This window comes from Macrobrachium nipponense, chromosome 36 (genome assembly GCF_015104395.2).
Source record: "Macrobrachium nipponense isolate FS-2020 chromosome 36, ASM1510439v2, whole genome shotgun sequence".
Lineage (NCBI taxonomy): Eukaryota > Metazoa > Arthropoda > Malacostraca > Decapoda > Palaemonidae > Macrobrachium > Macrobrachium nipponense.
Window position 1 is genome coordinate 29,304,784 of NC_087220.1, and position 21,601 is coordinate 29,326,384.

Below are 21,601 nucleotides of genomic sequence, written 5' to 3' on the forward strand. Positions count from 1 at the left end.
CAACAATGTGTGGCACAGAATTTGTAGCTGTGGATCTTGAATAGAATTCAGAAGTAAATGATACAGGGGGCATGTAACATGGATACAAATGGAGGAGTATGTACGAAATGGATCCAGAGGGACATGTAAAGGAAATAGATTAGGGAGGATATGTCAGAAATGGATACAGGAGACAGAAAGGATAGTGACAAAATGGGATTACAGGGGGAATGTAAAGAAAAGATCAGGAAGGTTTTGAATGGTTACAGGAAATGGTACAGGAATGAAATGAGGATGTACAGAAATGGATACAGAGGGACATGTAAAGAAATAGATACAGGAGGCATGGTAGGAAACTGGATACAGACATGAAAACAGGAAATGGAGAACAGGGGTGATATTACAGATGGAATACGGGGGACATGTACAGGGGGAAATGGATACAGGGGGAATTAAATGGTCAGGAAATGGATACAGGGGGACATGTACAGAAATAGATACAGGAAGAAATGTACAGAAATGGATACAGGAGGAAATGTACAGAAATGGATACAGGACAAAATTTTTAGAAATGGTACAGGGAAAAAAATGCATAATAATAAATGCAGGATCAAATTTTCACTAATGGATACAGGATGTAATTGGCAGTAATACAGAAGATTCCAATGAATGGAACTGGCTGCACGAGGAATTAAAAATATTAATAGGTGCAGAATGAAATGAGCAGCGATGGATACAACGTTCGCTTCGTAGCGCAACTGCTTTTGAGATTTTCTTGCTGCCGAGTTCCTTTCAGCGCTCAATGACCTTAAAGTTGCCAGCGCTTGGCCTTTTTGGCCTAAATGCTATTTTCTAGATAAAGTCCTCGAATAACCCGAGATGGGAACGAGACGGAAAATAACTCCCCAGATTTCTGGGCAAAACATCGCTAGTGTTTACACAAACATCTGACGTTGTGTTTGGCATCAGTCGGCGGCGAAAACGTCTGCGCAAAAAAAAAAATAAAAATAATAGTAAAATAAAAAAAATAAAATCCTCACAAGTATCGGGGCGGAACCCTTTTCTGCCTTCCAAGATGTCGCGAGTTGTCGGAACTTCTGATGAGTGATGAGTGTTTGCGACGAGGACATCTCTCTCCTCGTCGAGGACGACCTATACTGGGTTCCTTGACGTCAGAGCGCCTTCATTCAACCTCCTCCTCCTCCTCCTCCTCCTCCTCCTCACCTATTGCCAAGTCTGTTTAAGATATCAAGAAGGGGAAATGAAATTAGGTTTAGGGAGAGAAAAAAAAACGGTCAGTGCTTGAGTGTGTATAGCCGAGTATATATATACTTAGCTGCTTAGTTTTTCATTATGTCCACGTAGTGGGTGTTAGTGTCGTCAGTGCCCCTCATGCGGTGCACTGTATGCATTACTCGAGATGCTTTGCAGCGTCCTAACTGCAGCCCCTTGCATTGCTTTCACTGTACTTCTGTTCCTATTATTTCTTCTACCTTACTGTCCACCCTCTCCTAACAATTGATTCTCAATGCAACTGCTGTGAGGTTGACCTCCTGTTACACCTTTCAGACCTTTTTTTATTCTCAGTGTCCTTTTCAGCGCTGAATGACTTCGTAGGTCCCAGCTTAGTTTGGCCATTGGCCTAAATTCAACAGTCTATTCTTTTCGAGGCGATAGATATGAAAAAAAAGACGAAGTAACACAATAACTTCCAATGCACGGAATCGTTCTAAACGAGATCGCCAACATGACCATCAGAGCTTCTCTGGAAGATCTTCAGAGATATTATCGGAGATTCCTGACCTTATTTGCCGAGTTGGTGGCGCTGATACAACCTCTCTCTCTCTCTCTCTCTCTCTCTCTCTCTCTCTCTCTCTCTCTCTCTCTCTCTCTCTCTCTCTCTCTCTCTACCGGTCAGTCCATCGATGTTCCTGGCCACCTTATCACTTTCCACTAATCTGTATACCTGCTGGGTGATTAGGTAAGGATATTTTTTGTCTTATTTAATTTATATAAATTATTTTATTATTATTATTATTATTATTATTATTATTATTATAGTCACCCTATCCGACCGGGTGGTTTTTATAGTATGGGGTTCCGGGTTGCATCCTGCCTCCTAATGAGTCTATCACTTTTCTCACCATGGGCGCTGTTTCTAGTAGCGCACACTTCTTCTGCATGAGTCCTGGAGCTACTTCGGCATCTAGTTTTTCCAGGTTCCTTTTCAGGGGATCTTGGGATCGTGCCTCCTAGTGTCCCTATGATGATGATGGGTACAATTTCCACTGGCATATCCCATTTCCTTCTTATTTCTATTTTCAGGTCTTGATACTTATCCATTTTAACTCTTTCGTTCTCATCTACTGTGGTGTCCCATGGTATTATTATTATTATTATTATTATTATTATTATTATTATTATTATTATTATTATTATTATTTAGAAGATGAACCCTATTCATATGGAACAAACCCACCACCAAATTCAAGCTTCCAAAGAATGTTAAGGTGCCAATTAGGAGATATGTTAAGGTACAGGTAAATAAATATCTGCCTCTCTCTCCATTTTTATATTCTACCTCCACATTCGATTGACTTGGTAAGGTTCGAGAGTATTGCAAATATGATAAGAGGTTTCAGAAGGTGGATGTAGTAGTGACAAATATGCCGTAGATTATTCGGAGTTGAAGTGATAGTTTTTATGCAAAATTGGAAGCGTAATTTATATATTATATATATATATATATATATATATATATATATATATATATATATATAAATTCACATAACATGATTAACTCTTGATGAGGTCTACTGTTAAAGTAGATGAAAGTTCTCGTCTTATAATGTTTTTTAATACACAGCTTGCATAAGTGTGCTTTTAATACTTAAAAATATGTATATATATATAAATATGTATATATTTCTTTATATGAATAAAATGCATGTATATATAATATAAAAACTATATATATAATATTTAGTCTATATATATATATATATATATATATATATATATATATATATATATATATATATATATATATATAGAGAGAGAGAGAGAGAGAGAGAGAGAGAGAGAGAGAGAGAGAGAGAGAGAGAGAGATATGCCACGAAGGAAAATAACGAAGGAGTACTGCGAGACCTTTCGACGTTAAACGTCCTTTACTGAGCAGAAAGGACGTTTAACGTCGAAAGGTCTCGCAGTACTCCTTCGTTTATTTTCCTTCGTGGCATATATCTTTATTTATGGGTTTATCACGTTCCTAACTTTCGTGATTCAGTTATACATACATACATACCTATATATATATATATATATATATATATATATATATATATATATATATATATATATATATATATATAAGAGCTCTTGGACTTAAGTCCTTGAGCTTAAAATGCCGGGGGGATCTTCCTTAAAAGCCCAATTGATTCTGAGCACCCAGCGTGAAGGTGAAAATGTAAATGACCCTAATATTTCACTTTGTAGTTAAAAAAAAAAAAAAAATTCCCAACTTATCTTTGCCTAATGTCGACCGTTCGTGAGAGGGCAGCAGAAGTTATATATTTTTATTCATTTCTGTGACTTCCTTCGCCCGGCCCGGGCATGTGGCACCAGTAAACGCCACCTTGGGTAGGGCACTTCTCGGGTGTGGGTGAAATTTATTGCCGCAAATCAGACTTGGTTAGTTTTAAATGGCAAGAGAGAGAGAGAGAGAGAGAGAGAGAGAGAGAGAGAGAGAGAGAGAGAGAGAGAGAATATTTCCCTGGTATGTATTTTCTGACGTAGAAGAGCATCCTTATCAGTTTTACCATTCACGAGAGAGAGAGAGAGAGAGAGAGAGAGAGAGAGAGAGAGAGAGAGAGAGATTTTCCAGATATATATTTTTTGGAGAGAGAGAGAGAGAGAGAGAGAGAGAGAGAGAGAGAGAGAGAGAGCGTATGTTTAATAACAGGAAGTTTGCCAAAAAAATATGTCAAAATCCTAAGGAATTCGCTTAATTATACTGCAAATAAAATCTCCATAAAAACTTTCTTTTGTAATGATTATCTTTCTCAGGATGTTTATGGTAAAATCCTGGGTCAGTGTAATTAAACAAGCCAATGACCTTTCAGTACGTGAGCTGCTCTACCTAATTTTACCTGACTTAGCAAGATGTCGATGGAGAGACAGAGGAATTGACCGTTTTCGCTTACTCTGGGAGTAAGCATATAAATTACAGTTGTTGTTGTTGTTGGGCGTGGGTAGGAAAGGTCTGAAAAATGTGTTTCGCGTTGAGTTAAAGAATCAGAAATTGTAGGATAGGATATTTATGATGTATTCATTTTAATTTTCGTTGGTGAAACAAGGCTCTATTTGACCATAGATTTTAGCGCGTTTAATTTACGTTATAAATTAGGAATATAATACTTGCAACTTATGCATGAGGAGAACATCTGGCATGTGTCTAGAGTAAGCTGGAGGTCAGATCACGCCTTGCTACTTAAAAATCAGTGTATAGTTTGGGTATAATGTGATTTTGAAAATGTGCAACATCAGATAAGAATTATAGTGCAATGATGTAACTGCTGCGCATTCCAGGGGCCACGGAATAGCTTTTTCGTAAACAACCTTTAATTAAGCCGAGTATGGATTTTCATGCTACAGAAACACTGAATGTGTCTAACCCTGGTTTGGTTATGGCACTTGTCTCGGTTTATAATTCACATATTGCCATAACTGAATATTGTTCCTTCAGCACCTCAGTTGCGTCGTTGGTATGGTCTTGGCTTACCGCCGTGGTGGCCGCGAGTTCGATTCTCGAGCATTCCATTGAGGGGTGAGAGATATGTATTTGTGGTGATAGAAGTTCACTCTCGACGTGGTTCGGAAGTCACGTCAAGCCGTTGGTCCCATGCAACGTAAAAACACCATACAAACAAACAAACAAAGCAATTCTTTAATGTATTTTATTAAGCTGCATAATTCGTGTTCTTGCTTCTCAGCCAATCATTCAGTCGAGCGGACAGGAGCATTTATCAATCGTACCCGTGCGGTGCACTGTAGGCATTACCTAAGATTCTTTTCAGCGTGCTTTAGACCCCTATAACTGCAAACTCTTTCGCTCCTCTTACTGTACCTCCGTTCATATTCTTTTTTTTCCAGCTTACTTTCCACCCTCTCCTAACAATTGATTCATAGTGCAATTTTGAGGTTTTCCTCCTGTTTACTCTCAATTTCTGTTTCAGCGTTGAGTGACCTCATAGGACCCAGCAATTGGCCTTTGGCTTAAATTCTATGATCTGTCCTGTTCTTACCAGTTTTCTATGTTACTTGTTATTTTTTTATTTACTTTTTTCCTGCGCAGGGTATCGTGGCATCTCAAAATGGTCGGAACTGATTCCATGAGCATTCAACCACACCACTAGATCGCCTTTGTGCAAAGGTCTATGTTGGCAAGAGGCCGACCTGATCTGAACTAACTAACTAACAGCTTCTGCCCCATTGACACGAAGATTTCGGCCAAGGGGCAACCATTTTTAACATTCCCTAGTGGAAATTGACGCACTTACTCTCTGGAAATCCTAACTCCTGGAATTGCTCGTTTTCTAGACTCTGTTTCTCTCTGATATTCTGTCACCTCTTCTGTTTTCCCTTAACCTGGTCGTTGCTCTGGGTTGCCCGTCTCATCGACCATGGGAGAGAAGAAAGCTTAATTAAGAACAAAATGCTTTTTTTTTCTTACGCGTTTAATGTCGATTCTAAATATTTTACTCGTCTGCAATTTCCATATCGCATTCGCCAAATCCGATGTGCAAATATGCGAGCGCAACTTCAGATGCAAATGATATATCTTTATAACCAGAACACTGCATACGAGTATATAGAGATTTAATGCATAACTTTGCAAGATTGCAAGCTTGCAAGTAAGTTTGCAAGCATGCAAGCAGCCTCATCATCATCATCATCAACCTTGACTGTTCTGGTAAACACAAACGGGTTCGTGTACGAATGCTTAACGCGCCATTATCATCATCCTCCCGAAGATGCTGCTGGTTTGCGCTGCTCGTATGTGTGAATTCATCCGTGTTCAGAACTCTGTATTTGGGCGAAGTTGCCTTTTGCTGATGGTGAAGAGCGTGTTGCTTAAAATTCGGGCCGCAGATGACCGCGTTCTGGGCAGCCCCTCACGACATTGTCTGCACTGCAAGCGATGAAGATTGGGCCATTTCTTTCGTGCAAAATTCCACAAACACATGATTTGCTTCGTGGCCTTATAAGCTCTGCTTGCACGTGACTGTGGTTGTCACATTCAGATCACAGGTGAATATAATTAACAGGTAAAAAAAAAATGCGCCGAAGTTTCTTGGGCACAATCGAGTTTTCCGTCCCGTGGTGGCCTCAGCAGCGGCCCAGATAACTCTTAGCCATGGCCCGTGAAACCCAACCACCAACCTGTGGTGGCTTATGATGGTACCTAGCGCTGCAAGGAGTACCTTAAATGAGATAAAACCTTAAATGAGATAAAACCTTAAATGAGATAAAACCTACCGAGGCTAGAGGTCTATAAATCGGTACGTTGATCATCCACCCTCCAGTCATCAAACATACCAAAATGCAGCCCTCTAGCCTCAGTCTTTTTAATTTTATTCAAGGCTGAATTTAGCGATAAACGTACATCTGGCAGAGCTGTCTAAGGCACCAATAACATAGGCCACCACTTCTACTACGGTTTATATATATGTTGATTACATTTTCTTATAGAGACAGAACATGACTCAAAATTATTTTGTGGATTTTTGGTGTCGCAGAATGACACAAGATAAGGTTTTTTTGTTTTTTGTTAATCTTGATTCCTGTATTTGAGAGTCGATTTTTGTTTACGATCTATTAAGCTACTGGGCTTCTCTCTCTCTCTCTCTCTCTCTCTCTCTCTCTCTCTCTCTCTCTCTGGCCACCTGTCGAAACTCACACCAAATCTACCGTAGTGAAATCGAGCCGAATGGGACGTTCATTACCGAAATAAGTAGGGCCTCGTTTTTGCCCCCTACCCCCTCCCCCGAGATAACTTCAGTTACGGAAAGCAGGTAGTGTTCGGCGGCATGCCGCTGCCCTAAGTACTTGCCAAATGCCCCCTATTTGCTGACGGCCCCGTGATTGATGCTGCTGCCCCAAATGACCCAGATGATGGTAAAGGTATGATCACTGGAGCCTGGTTTCGTGTGATTTCCTTTTTTTTGGGGGGGTGGGGGAGGATTTCTGAATGATTAAGGGACGTAGAAAAGTCCGGCTTCTTAATGGGTGGCATTTGTGAAGTGCCATCATCTTGAATGGTTCATTCAGAGAGGGGGGAGAGGAGGGTGAGGGTGCTGTCGAAATCGCTCACTATGTGCTTTTGCTCTGACTTTGTTAAATTCTTTTGCGATCTGGATGACGGCTCGAGTCTAAGTGGACGTTCATGACCTCCGATGGGGAGGCGGGAAACTGTTGAGCTGTGTTCGTTGACGGGTCTTTTAGGGGAATTCATGGTTCTGATTAGTGAATGTTAAAGGGAATGGGTTCGGTGATGGTGCTAGTGCGCATTTTTTCAATGCATTCCCTGGTAGCCATCGGTAAATCTACATATACTAACATACATTTGAGGAATTTCCTGGTAGGTCGTTAAGAAACCTAGATACACTAATATACATTTCAGGAAATCTTAGGTAGGCGTTAAGAAACCTAGATACACTAACATACATTTCAGGAATTCTTAGGTAGGCGTTAATAAACCTAGATACACAAACATTTGTGGAATTCCTATGTAGTTTAATAAACCTAGATACATAAACATACATTTGAGGATTTCTTAGTCAGTCGCTAATGAACCTATATACACGAACATACATACATTAGAGGATTTCCGAGGTTAACGTTCAAACATCCATACATAATACACATATGAGCAATTCCTAGGCGGTCTCTATCAAGCTTCAAAAACGAAGGCAGGTCTTGCATCTTTCACACATGCATAAATACATAATTGCATACATAATCCTACGTATATTTATGGGGTTCATATTCGCCTTCTTCACGGTAGGTTATAGGCCTACGTACATTAACTTCACGCTAGGTTTATACTCTCCTTCAACGGATTCCCTTCAACGGATTCCTCTCAACGCAGAAGCCAGAGCCTTCGATGGCACTCAATGTACTAAAATACCCAGACGATAAGTGCAAGGAAGAAAATTGGGGGGGGGGGGGGGGGGGGGGGAAAACGGGGGGGGGGGGGGGGGGTGGGAAGAAGGACGCTGTGTGGCCTAATTACCTGACACTAATATTCTCGGAATTGGCCATGGGCCAACGTGCATACCTTCCCCAAAGGAGTCTGGAGAGAAAGAGAGAGAGAGAGAGAGAAGGGGGGTTGGCGGTTAGGTTGCTCTGTGACTAATATTTCTCGAATGCTGAAAGAGAGAGAGAGGCTTCGTAATTGATATTTCTCAAATACTGAGAGAGAGATGGGGAGAGGAGCGAGAGCGAGGAGAGAGAGAGAATAGGAGAGAGAGAGAGAGAGATGGGGGGACCCTCTTTGTCAATCGATTTTTTATTTTTCAAATTTACTGAGAATAAGGAGAGAGAGAGAGATGAGTGAGATGAGAGAGAGACGGAGAGAGAAGAGAGAGAGGAGGGCCGTTTAGGAGGAAGGGCCCTTTGGAATGACTTTATTTATCCAAATAATACTGAGAAGAGAGAAGAGAGAGAAGAGGAGAGAGGAGAGATGGAGAGAGAGAGACGACGGGGTTGGGGGGGGGGGCTTTGGCGAATTGATATTTATCAAATACTGAAGAGAGAGAAGACGACCTTAGACCTTACCTTACAGTTTTCGTTCGGGTTGCCCCAGGTCCCTCAGTGTGAGGCGCCTCTAAGTCTACCAGAGAGTTGCTAGTACATCTTCCGGTTATATTTTGCATCTTCCAATCTTGGATGGTCTGGGATGCAGTTTTAGATATTTGTCGAGCTTATTCTTAAACACATCTACGCTCACTCCTGATATATTCCTCAGATGAGCTGGCAACGCATTGAATAAGACGCTGCATTATCGATGCTGGTGCGTAGTGGATTAATGTTCTGTGTGCTTTCCTTATTTTTTCCTGGTATAGTTTTGGGTACTATTAATCTACCTCTGCTTGCTCTTTCTGATATTTTTAGTTCCATGATATTTTCTGTTATTCCTTCTATCTGTTTCCATGCCTGAATTATCATGTAGCGTTCGCTTATCTCCTTTCTAGGGGGACTATATAAATTTTAAGGATTGTAGTCTTTCCCAGTAGTCTAGGTCCTTAACTTCTTCTATTCTAGCTGTAAAGGACCTTTGTACAGTCTCTATTTGTGCAATATCCTTTTGATAGTGTGGGTACCATATCATATTGCAATATTCAAGTGGACTACGAACATATGTTTTATAAAGCATAATCAATCGTGTTCAGCTTTTTTGTTTTGATAGTGCCGTAACAACATTCCCATTTTTGCTTTACATTTTGCCAACAGAGTTGCTATTTGATCATTGCATAACATGTTCCTATTCATCATCACACCAAGGTCTTCTAACTGCTTCCTTATTTGTGATTGTCTCATTATTAGGTCCCCTATATGCATATAGCTTTCCTTCTCTGTCTCCATAATTTATTGATTCAAATTTATCAGAGTTAAATACCATCCTATTTTACCTCTGCCCAATCATATACTTTGTTAAGGTCTCTTTGTAGAAGCGTTCCATATCTTCATTCACAAGTAATTTCTTCTCCTTATTCTTGTGTTCAATCAGCGGAAACACTACTCACTACCGAATCCTTAACATTACTGTCTAGTCTTCAATCATAATAACAAACAATATTGCAGCTAGCACCGTACCTTGTGGCACACCGGATATTACCTTGGTTTCATCCGATTTCTCATCGTTTGCAATAACTATCTGTTTTTCTGTTGTGTAAAAATTCTTTTAATTCAAACCATCTTCCTACTTTATCTACGATATTTGTGTTTTTCTAATTTTCTTTGCTAATTTATTATGGTCTACTTTGTCAAAAGCTTTTGCAAAGTCTAGATAAACCACATCTGTTTCATTTCCGCTTTTCATATTTTTGAATATGTTCTCACGGTGGACTAACAGTTGGGTTTGTGTACTTTTTCCGGGTACGAAACCGTGTTGTCCTATATTAAACAAATTATTTTTTATTAAATGTTTCATAATATTTTTCTTCATTACCCTTTCATACACTTTTCATAATATGTGATGTTAGACTCACAGGCCTATAATTACTTGCCTCTAGTCTTGATCCACTTTTGAAAGTAGGGGTGATATTATGCTAATTTGTGCTCATCATAAATCTTGCCTGTATCTACACTTTGTCTTAATAATATTGCAAGTGGCTTTGCGATAGAATGAACTACTTTCTTAAACACAAAATAAGCAGGGACTCCATCCGGTCCCGGCCAGCAGCTCCATTTTTAATTTCTATGTCAGCTAAATATTCACTATTTCGTCCCTTACTTCTATATCAATTTATCTTCATTATCTTATTCTAGGGGTGAATTCTCTCTTATATCGTTTCTGCCAGTATGTTGGCAAATTTCCTTTTTTTCCATTTCGTTAACTCTCCCTTCAATAATTCTCAGAGGGGCCTATTTCTATTCTTCTTTTATTCATCTTCTTTGCATATGAGTATTAATAGTTTGGGGTTTTGCTTGATATTTAATAGGGTTTTTCGTTCCAAGTCCCGTTTTTCATTTTCTTTTGATTGTATAATCTTTTGTTCTGCATTTTCTATCTTACTTTTTAGTTCTATAACTTTCCATGCATTTTTTTCTTTTGCAAGACCTTTTTTCCACTTTCTGATTTTCTGGAACAAGATCCTTCTGTCTCTTGGTATGCATGAATGATGTTTACTTTTCTTCTTCGGTATATATTTATCCACTATTTTCTCCAATATTTTATATAATATCTCCGTATTTATCCTATGTCATCACTTACGAAAATGTTATCCCAATCTTTGTTTAATTCTTCATTAATTTCTGACCATTTTATATTTTTACTGTAGAAGTATTTTCCATATCCTTCCCTTTTTTTCATTTCTTGCTTATCTCTATTTTCACTTGCTTTGGAATGAACTGTTAATTCTATGACATTATGATCTGAAATACTCGCATTATAAACTATTATTTCTTTAACATAATTCATCTCGTTCACAAATACTAGGTCTAAAGTATTTTTCCTTTCTTCTTGTTGGCAGGTGATTTATTTGTTGAATGTTGCTATTCTAGTAGCATATCTAATAGCTTTTCAAATTGCCTCTTATCTTCTGCACTACTATTACTCTCTTTTTTATATGTATAAGTACAACCACAGTCTCCTATTCGTTCTTTCCATTCTACGAAAGGAAAGTTGAAGTCACCAGATAGGAGAATAGTCCAGTCCTTGTGATTTCTACATATATCATCCAATTTTTCAATTATTAAGTCAAACTCTTAATAATTGATATTTATCAAATGCTGAGAGAGAGAGAGAGAGAGAGAGGCTTTGGACTTGATAGTTATCAAATACTGAGAGAGAGAGAGAGAGAGAGAGAGAGAGAGAGAGAGAGAGAGAGAGAGGTTGCTCTGTGATTGATATTTCCCTGATGATGCTGATCCACTGTTCTTTCAAGACTATAGCGTCAGCTCAGGTTTTGACGATGCCGCGCCCCAGATGCTGATTAAGAGAAAAAAAAAAAAAAAATGGTGTCCTGAGTTACAGGACTAGACGATGGATACCAGTTGTCGTCGGTTCCTCCTTTTGGCCAAATGGTTATTGATTTATTTTTTATTTTACTTTGCTCTATCGGAAGTGAAACGAAGTACCTTTCGTTTCGTTCCAGACGACTTTATAAAAACCAGCAGATGACTCTCTCTCTCTCTCTCTCTCTCTCTCTCTCTCTCTCTCTCTCTCTCTCTCGTCATAAGATATATATCTGGAAAATACCTCTCTCTTTCTCTTGTCAAAAAATATGTATCTGGAAAATCTCTCTCTCTCTCTCTCTCTCTCTCTCTCTCTCTCTCTCTCTCTCTCTCTCTCTTGTCAAAAAATATGTATCTGGAAAATCTCTCTCTCTCTCCTCTCTCTCTCTCTCTCTCTCTCTCTTGTGAATGGTCAAACTGATAAGGATGTTTTTTTACGTCAGAAAATATATACCAGGGAATTCTCTCTCTCTCTCTCTCTCTCTCTCTCTCTCTCTCTCTCTCTCTCTCGGTATGCCGATATCTGCAAATGTATTACAGACTCTGTGTCAAAGAGTCAGGAATGTAAACAGAGATATTTATAGCAAAGATAGAAACGATATTGTCAACTTTGCTTTTATGTAAATAAACGGAACTTGGAAAACCTTAACACAAGTCTTGAATGAAACCAAATAATGAGAGTCAGGTTAATTGAGTTACAGAACCTTTGATGGCTAAGTACACGTGAGTTTGATTTTAATTGTAATTTTAGTTTTGAAGGGAGATCAATTTGAATTGATCGCGTGACTAAAAGTGTCTCAGTCCTCGTAACCCCAGAGGGTTTTTAGGGATGGCGGTAGTGGCGTCAGTACACCTCATGCAGTGCGCTGTAGGCAAACCTTATAAGGTTCTTTGCAGCGTCCCTTCGACCCCTATCTGCAACCCCTTTCGTTCCTTTTGCTGTACCTACACTCATATTCCTTCTCATGTATTTCTTTCCACTCTCCTATTAATTGTTTTATAGTGCAACTGCTTTGAGGTTTTCCCTCCTGTTACGCCTTTCAAACCTTTCTACTCTCAGTTCTCCTTTCAGCGCTGAATGACCTCATATTTTCAGTGCTTGGCCTTTGGACAAAATGCTGTCTTCCATCCCGACGTGTTCCTTAAATTGCAAAAGGAAAATGTATGATAAAAGTGGTTGAGTTCTTCAGCGTCGGTTGATGGGAGAACATTCCATTTATTGCCCAAATAAATTGTGGCCCCTTTGACCTCCAAGTTTCCCGGAAGTCAGACGTATAGGTATTTATTTACCTGAAGTGATGTATCAACTTCGCCAATATTTCTCGACCCTTTGCATCTTCCGTATCTCTTTAGTAAGCTAATTGATTTCGAAGATGGTAGATACCAAGTTCCTGTGTCCCCAATGGTTCTCCTGATTCTCCCCAATGGTTCTTCCTAATCCTCCTCAGTGGTTCTTCTGGTTCTCCCCAATCCTAATCCTCTCCTATGGTTCTCTTGATCCTCCCCGATCCCCATTTTCATCCAAGGGGGGAGAAGCCTATTGATTTCACACACTGATCTGGATTAGTCTGATGGTGACTCAAGTGGTACCTGCTCACTCTTACCCTGGATTCGAATCTCGCTGCGGAAGGAAGGAATAGGTATTTTCGTTTATATCTCATCTGGATTCTTCAAGTTATGTAGTGATAAGCCTATATAAGAAGTGAGACGAAGGATTAAGTTTCCAGTTGGTTTTGGGACTATTGATGTGTATATGTATATATCACTGGAAAATCTCTCTCTGAAAGATTAACTCAACAGATCAGTTAGATATGGACAACATAGTTCGGCAATTTTCCATCCTATAAATAACACGAACCATACCATGGATTGGAACTCATCCCGAATTTTATACAAGAGCAGCTGTCAATACAAATGTCAGATGGTAGAATCTTCACTGATTGAACAACAACATAATAGGATCAACCTCTCCAATGGAGCCTGGGACTCTGACCATATAGACAGTATCTTTCTTAAGGTAACGGTGAAGCGGATTAAGACAATTAACAGAGCCAACGTTGGCTTAGCAGTGACCCCAGGCACCACCTAAGGGCATATCTCCCCACTATATATTTCGCCAATCCAACTCTGTCATTCACTGTTTGATGAGGGTTTTATAAAAGTTTCCCCCCCCCCCCTTCATTTTCCGTCTTCTTGCATAACCTTTCACTGGAAACGCTTGAGCCACAAACCTTCCCTTGCTAAATCTGCTCTGTTCTTCCGTAGTTGATCCTTGGCATCTGTCTTACTCTCTCAATGGAAATTGTACTTAGCACTTACCTTGATATACTGACTAACTTTCTCCTTCAATAGGTCCACCTCTATCTCCCTTATGACGGGGTGCACTGTAAGCATTAGTAAAGGTTCTTCGCAGCGTCCGTTCTACCCCTAGCTGCAACCCCTTTCATTCCTTTTACTGTACCTCCGTTCATATTATCTTGCTTCCATCTTATTATCCACCCTCTCCTAACAATTGATTCACCGTGCGACTGCTTTGAGGTTTTCCTCTTGTTACACCTTGCAAACGTACTTTCTCTCAATTTCGCTCCCATCCAGCGCTGAATGACTTCATTGGTCACATTGTTTGGTGTTTGCCCTAAACTCTTTATTCCAATTCCTCTGTCTCCTTCAGCCTAATGCAGATCAATAATTACTCGCCTCACCCATGTTTGCAGGAGTTTTATTAAAGGCAAAACACCTGATACATCTGCGTCAGTTACTCAGTATCTCTCTTGGAGCTGCGTTTGTACTCGAGAACGTAGTTTGTACTAATCCCGTTAACCCAGGGTTCCTTCTCATTCACAGCGGCGTGTTTTACCACCGTTTTCAACTTGGCACAGCTCCTCCAGTCTTCCTTCATAAGCTCTGCCTTTCTTCTGTCATTTACATACTACATGATATACTCCAATACACTCCCCACCCCACCAAACAGAATGTATGAAGGTAAAGCACGATATGCCCGTGCTTAATTTGAGGCATTATTTTGGAAGTGAGCCGAGCTGTGTGACCCAGCATTGGTGATATGCACTATAGTAGATTCACATCAACCGTGCATCTGATGTCTAGGCCAGTCCCTTACGACGCTCCTGATTGGCTGTTGATAAGCCAGTCACAGGGCTGGAAACTCGCTTCAGTCTCTGGAGAGTTCACATAGGTAGGATGTGTGTTCCTAATTTCCTGAGATATACGTCTTCAGGAGAAGTGGAACATACATCCTGCCTATCTGAACTCTCGAGGGAGACTGAGGAGAGTTTGCAGCCCTGTGATTGGCTTATCATCAGCCAATCAAGAGCGTCGTAAGGGACTGGCCTAGACATCGGATGCACGGTTGATGTGAATCTATAGTATGAAATAGTGTAAAAAAAGAAGTCGTTTAATTCGTGGTGTAATGTGAATCATAAACTCGCTGTAACAAATGTTGCTCGTCCGGAGAGGCATTGCCTTTTTATCATTTTTCATCATGTCTTTTGTTTGACCCGGGCAAATTCCACTTGTGAGAAGATTATTTAGGCAAATTCCACTCGTGAGAAGATTATTTAGGCAAATTCCACTCGTGAGAAGATTATTTAGGCAAATTCCACTCGTGAGAAGATTATTTAGGCAAATTCCACTCGTGAGAAGATTATTTAGGCAAATTCCACTTGTGAGAAGATTATTTAGGCAAATTCCACTCGTGATTATTTAGGCAAATTCCACTTGTGAGAAGATTATTTAGGCGAATTCCACTGGTGAGAAGATTATTTAGGCGAATTCCACTGGTGAGAAGATTATTTAGGCAAATTCCACTGGTGAGAAGATTATTTAGGCGAATTCCACTGGTGATAGATTATTTAGGCAAATTCCACTAGTGAGAAGATTATTTAGGCGAATTCACTGGTGAGAAGATTATTAGGCAAATTCCACTCGTGAGAAGATTATTTAGGCGAATTCCACTGATGAGAAGATTATTTAGGCAAAATTCACTCGTGAGAAGATTATTTAGGCGAATTCCACTGGTGAGAAGATTATTTAGGCAAATTCCACTCGTGAGAAGATTATTTAGGCAAATTCCACTGGTGAGAAGATTATTTAGGCAAATTCCACTCGTGAGAAGATTATTTAGGCAAATTCCACTGGTGAGAAGATTATTTAGGCAAATTCCACTCGTGAGAAGATTATTTAGGCAAATTCCACTGGTGAGAAGATTATTTAGGCAAATTCCACTGGTGAGAAGATTATTTAGGCAAATTCCACTGGTGAGAAGATTATTTAGGCAAATTCCACTGGTGAGAAGATTATTTAGGCAAATTCCACTCGTGAGAAGATTATTTAGGCAGATTCCACTCGTGAGTGAGAAAATTATTTGGGCAAATTCAACTTGTGAGAAGATTATTTGGGCAGATTCCACTTGTGAGAAGATTATTTAGGCAAATTCCACTTGTGAGAAGATTATTTGGGCAAATTCAACTTGTGAGAAGATTATTTGGGCAAATTCCACTGTAAGAATTAATTTGGGCAATTCCAACTTGTGAAGAAGGGAAATTAATTTGGGCAAATTCCACTTGTGAGAAGATTATTTGGGCAAATTCCACTTGTGAGAAGATTATTCGGGCAAATTCCACTTGTGAAAAGATGATTTGGGTAATGAAAAGCAGTAACCAAGGTATACAGGGTGACATTTTCATTTTGTTCATTTTCAAAGGTTCGACATTGATGTTCGTGAGATGCTTGTCAATTTTGTGAATGACTTTGGATCTAAACATGTCATAACATTAGTACTTTGCCAATGTAAAGTGCACAAGTAAATGTTTGAATGTGATGGGAGACCAGCCCCTCTTGCTATCAGCTGTTGTGAATGATGTTAATGTATAGAAAAAAAAAAGGGTAAATCGAGAGAGAATGGGGAGACTAATTCACAGATAATTTGCCTCCTAAAAAGAAGCTATGCTAACAGCAATGGCGGGAGTAGGTGCTGTAAAGTAAAAATTATCTTAAAAAAATAAAGGAAATGTCTAATAATAGCTAAATTGAGCTCGGGTTATGAAAACAAGTGACTTAATAAAAAAGAGGAGAGTCAAACCAGCTCCAAAAAGGAGGAAATATATATCACATTGTTCAACCCGAGTTTTCGTCGTAGCAGACATAAAGAGATCAAATGAAAAACTGCAGATGTCAAATAAATCTGCAAACTTAGATGATGAGAGGACGATACGACTCTGAATGGAATCGAATGTAGAGTTCGGGCCGAAGGCCAAGGGCTGGGACCTATCAGGTCATTCATCGCTGAAAATGAAATTGATAGTAGGAAGGTCTGAAAGGTGTAACAGGAGGAAAACCTCAAAAGTAGTTACACTATGAAACAGATGCTAGGAAAATGCAAATGCTTTGAGGTTCTCCTCGTGTCACACCTTTCAGACCTTACTGTCAAATTCTGTTTCGGCGCTGAATGACCTCATAGGTCCCAGCGCTTGGTCTTTGCCCTAAAATTCTGTTTTCTGTCTTGTATGTGTACCACTACAGCGAATTAAACAAGAAAATTATGTAACCAGGATTTTGCTACCAAGGCACAACGAGAGAGAGAGAGAGAGAGAGAGAGAGAGAGAGAGAGAGAGAGAAGACGACGTTTGCGGCGAGGAGATGCGTGTGTTATACATATAAATTTTAAAACTAATATTATATATATGTATATATATACAAATACGTACTACATACACGCTACATGCATACGTACATTTATATACATGCACGCACATCATCTCGCCTCAAACGCTCTCTCTCTCTCTCTCTCTCTCTCTCTCTCCATATATATATATATATCTATATATATCTATATATATATATATATATATATATATATATAAATCCATAAATAAAGGTATAAGCCACGAAGGAAAAATAAATGTTTGTCTGCTGAGTAAAGGACGTTGAGTCAAAAGATCTTGCAGATACTCCGTCGTTTATTATTTCCTTCGTGGCTTATACCTTTATTTATGGATTTATCACGTTCTAAACTTTCGTGATTCAGTTATACATACATACTACATACATACATATATATATATAATCTATATATATATATATATATATATATATATACATATACTATATAATATGTATATGTATGTGTATATGTATATGTATATATATAATGAAAAACTGCAAATTCTTGCAAAAGCACAGTTACTGAATCCAATGTTATTGCTACTTAGCTACAAAAATTATACCGATTGGATTCGTGTTGTAAATATAATATATAAAATATTCATGTATTATGTTACTGTGCGACATTGTTTGTGTATAACCAAGAAATGAATAGCTTTTTATGCCCTGTATCTCTTTTTTACCTTTTCAGGAATCGAGTAGCGAGCAATAGCTTCGTGTAGGAAGTAACTGCGTCTACTGCATAGTAAGTTTGTCCATTTTATATGAGCCATTTTTGGGGTAAAGAAGGGTTGTAGATGAATTTTCGGATTGCTCTCTCTCTCTCTCTCTCTCTCTCTCTCTCTCTCTCTCTCTCTCTCTCTGAGACAGTTTTGTACCAAACGCGGGCAATTTATAATTGTCAGGGTCTATCGTGCGAGTCTTCTCTTTCCCTCTCTCGAGGATATACTATAATGTAAGTGAGATTCCTCGGCTTCAGGACACATGACAAGTGATACACTTAAAGAGTCGCCTCCAGAGAGAGAGAGAGAGAGAGGAGAGAGAGGAGAGAGAGATACCGCCACCGGCACTCAGGCAAGAGGCAACTTTGTTTGGACCACTTAGCGCAGATAGGGCCAAAATGGATGGATGGATGGCATGGGATGGGATGGGTGAGATTGGCTTCGCCTCTGTTGGGCTCTTGTGTGTGTGTGTGTGTGTGTTTGTGTATGGGGCGCTTTGGTAGCTAGCTACTCTCTTCAACTTCTGTCTTGTGTTTGTGTTTTTTTTTTAATTTGTTTTTTTTGGTTCGTGGTATTTTTTTTTCTTTTTGCTCAATCCCTGTCTGAGGCTTGATAAGGCGTGTGCTTGTTTTTATCTACGTTTGATTTAAATGGACGTGGATATGTGTGAGCCTATAGTAGTGTTTATATATATATATATATATATATATATATATATATATATATATATTATATAAGTCATATCACATTACCGTGATTCATATACATATATCGAGCTACAAATGTCCTTTAATATCTAATTCGCTCTACCTCGGAGGTAGAGCGAATTAGATATTAAAGGACATTTGTAGCTCGAATAATATATATATATATACATATATATATATATATATTATTATATATACTACACAGTATATATATACATATATGTGTATGTATATCTATTTATGTATGCATGTATGTATGTGTCTATTCATGTATGACGTGTTGTTACTTAAACACGTGTGACTTTTTTATGGCCACATATATTAAACCACAAGTACCCTCAATATCAAATTCACTTTACCCTTTTGGGGATAATTGACATCCAAAGGGCATTATAATTGGTAGGCGCTTCTGCCCTGGGTATTAGATGGAGCCTCTCTCAACGTCGCGCCTGAGTTGCCAGTTTTAGAATTTTTTTTATATTTTCTTTATATTTATTTTGTTTATCATCTGGGTTTTTAGGGCGTGGCACTAATTGGTTGTACTTGCAAAGTGATTTATTTATCGTTCTTTTATTTATTTGGTCTTTATTTTAGCGTTCTATGAAAGAATACTATTTAGATGGCTCTGTTTGCCTGTCTCTGTCCGTCGCCACTTTTTCTGTCCGCCCTCAGATCTTCAAAACTACTGTGGTTAGAGGGCTGCAAATTAGTATGTTGATCATCCACCCTCCAATCACCAAACATACCAAATTGCAGCCCTCTAGCCTCAGTAGTTTTGATTTTATTTAAGGTTAAAGTTAGCCATGATCGTCCGTGTGATTGCGCTGTAGGTGCTAACAACACAGGCCACCACCGGGCCGCGGCTGAATGTTTCATGTGCCGCGGCTGAGAGTTTCAAGATGTATTTCAAACTTTGTTTAATGAGTCCATGACTTTCCAGGATCCAGAACCACGCCTTTAGAAATGTGTAGTACTCTGTGTACTACACGTACATGTGTAATGTGTGAACCAGTTTTAGAAGTCTATGAATAGGTGGCATTATTTGCTGATTTTTTGTCTCTTGCAATTGTCGTCTGAAACTGAAATCTTTGTGCATAGTAATTTTTACTGAGCTAAAAACATTTAGTGATTCCTTTTGATGTAAAGATTTATTAAAAGATGTTAGTTATACCCTTGTAAGGAGAGAGAGAGAGAGAGAGAGAGAGAGAGAGAGAGAGAGAGAGAGAGAGAGAGAGAGGTGCCACTGGTTTCAAGTACAATTCTAGACAAGTGAAAAAAGCCCCGAAGAAACGATCGAGTTTGCTGTACAGCGTATCGAATGCTGTATGAGCCGCGGCCCATGAAACTTTCAGCCACGGCCCGTGTGGTGGCCCTGTCCTTTAGCGATGCCAGACGCATGATCATGGCTAAGTTTAACCTTAAATACAATGAACACGATTGAGGCTAGAGGGCTGCAATTTGGTATGCTTGATGATTGGAGGGTGGATGATCAACATACCAATTTGCAGCCCTCTAGCCTCAGTAGCTTTTGAGATCTGAGGGCGGAGAGAAAAAGTGCAGACGGACAGACATATAGCCACCTCAATAGCTTCCTTTTACAGAAAACTAAAAGGAGTTAAGTATATCTGGAATTTGATCTCATAGGTTAATTTGAATACGGAAATGTTTTACGGATTTTGTGTTAATTTTTGTGTTCATTCGTTAAACTCAAGGTTCTGTTGTTGAGAGAGAGAGAGAGAGAGAGAGAGAGAGAGAGAGAGAGAGAGAGAGAAGAGAATTACGAATGTTATCCTGAAGCGTCTATGATGAATTATGATTGATGGGGTAGTAAAATATTGTATAGTGTTGCGAACACTTCAGCTTATCTTAGAAACAAAACAGTGTAGCAATGGGTTGCCATAATGAGTCTCTCTCTCTCTCTCTCTCTCTCTCTCGATACACTTATGAGAAGTAAATTCATTGTACGCGTTTTAAACGCTTTTACCTTTTGATAAGTGACTCGGCTGTTGATGTCAAACACCTCTCGTAAACTGTTTACAAGCATTAAGTAAGTCTTAGAAGTTTACAGACATTAATAAGTCTAGTAGAAGGCTTTCACGCTCACAGGAGGGGAAGAACTTTGTGTATGGGATTGTTTGTTGTGGAGGAGTGGGGAGAGAGTGTTTGTGTGTATGTACAGGGTGAGAGCGAGAGTATGTAAAATAACAGGTTTTTTTTTTTTTATGAAACCAGCATTTTAAAAGGGGTAACGTTCTTCTCCTGTATATATATATATATATATATATATATATATATATATATATATATAATATATATATATATATATATATATATATATATATATATATATAATATATAATATATATATGTTATATAAGCGAATACTACAGGAAAATGATATGCAGAAATCTGTACCAAGCGCTTTCGTCCTTGTTCAGGCGGCATTTTTTTTTTTTTTTTTGTGCCTCGACAATGCCTGAATACAGGCGAAAACGCTTGGTACTGACTTTTAGCTTATTATTTTTCCTGTGGTAATCGCTTTATATAATGAAGTCGCTTACATTTGCTGTCATTTTTTAAGCATACATATATATATATTTATATATATATATTATATATATATATATATATATGCATATATATATATGTGAGTATATATATATATATATATAATATATATATATATATATATTATATATATATATATATATATATAACACACACACACACAAACATATGTAATGCACTGTGCGTAAATGCAGATGACTCTTGCTA

The 21,601-nt window shown here is 38.7% G+C and overlaps 1 protein-coding gene across 1 annotated transcript in view; it reads left to right on the forward strand.

The window, feature by feature from the left end:
• The window catches only part of LOC135203543 (glutathione S-transferase 1-like), a 445,161-nt gene that overhangs the window by 152,707 nt on the left and 270,853 nt on the right, over nt 1-21,601 (forward strand). The window contains exon 3 of the mRNA XM_064233275.1: nt 18,089-18,142. The gene's annotated coding sequence lies outside the window, so the exon portion shown is untranslated. The remainder of the gene's footprint in view (nt 1-18,088; nt 18,143-21,601) is intronic.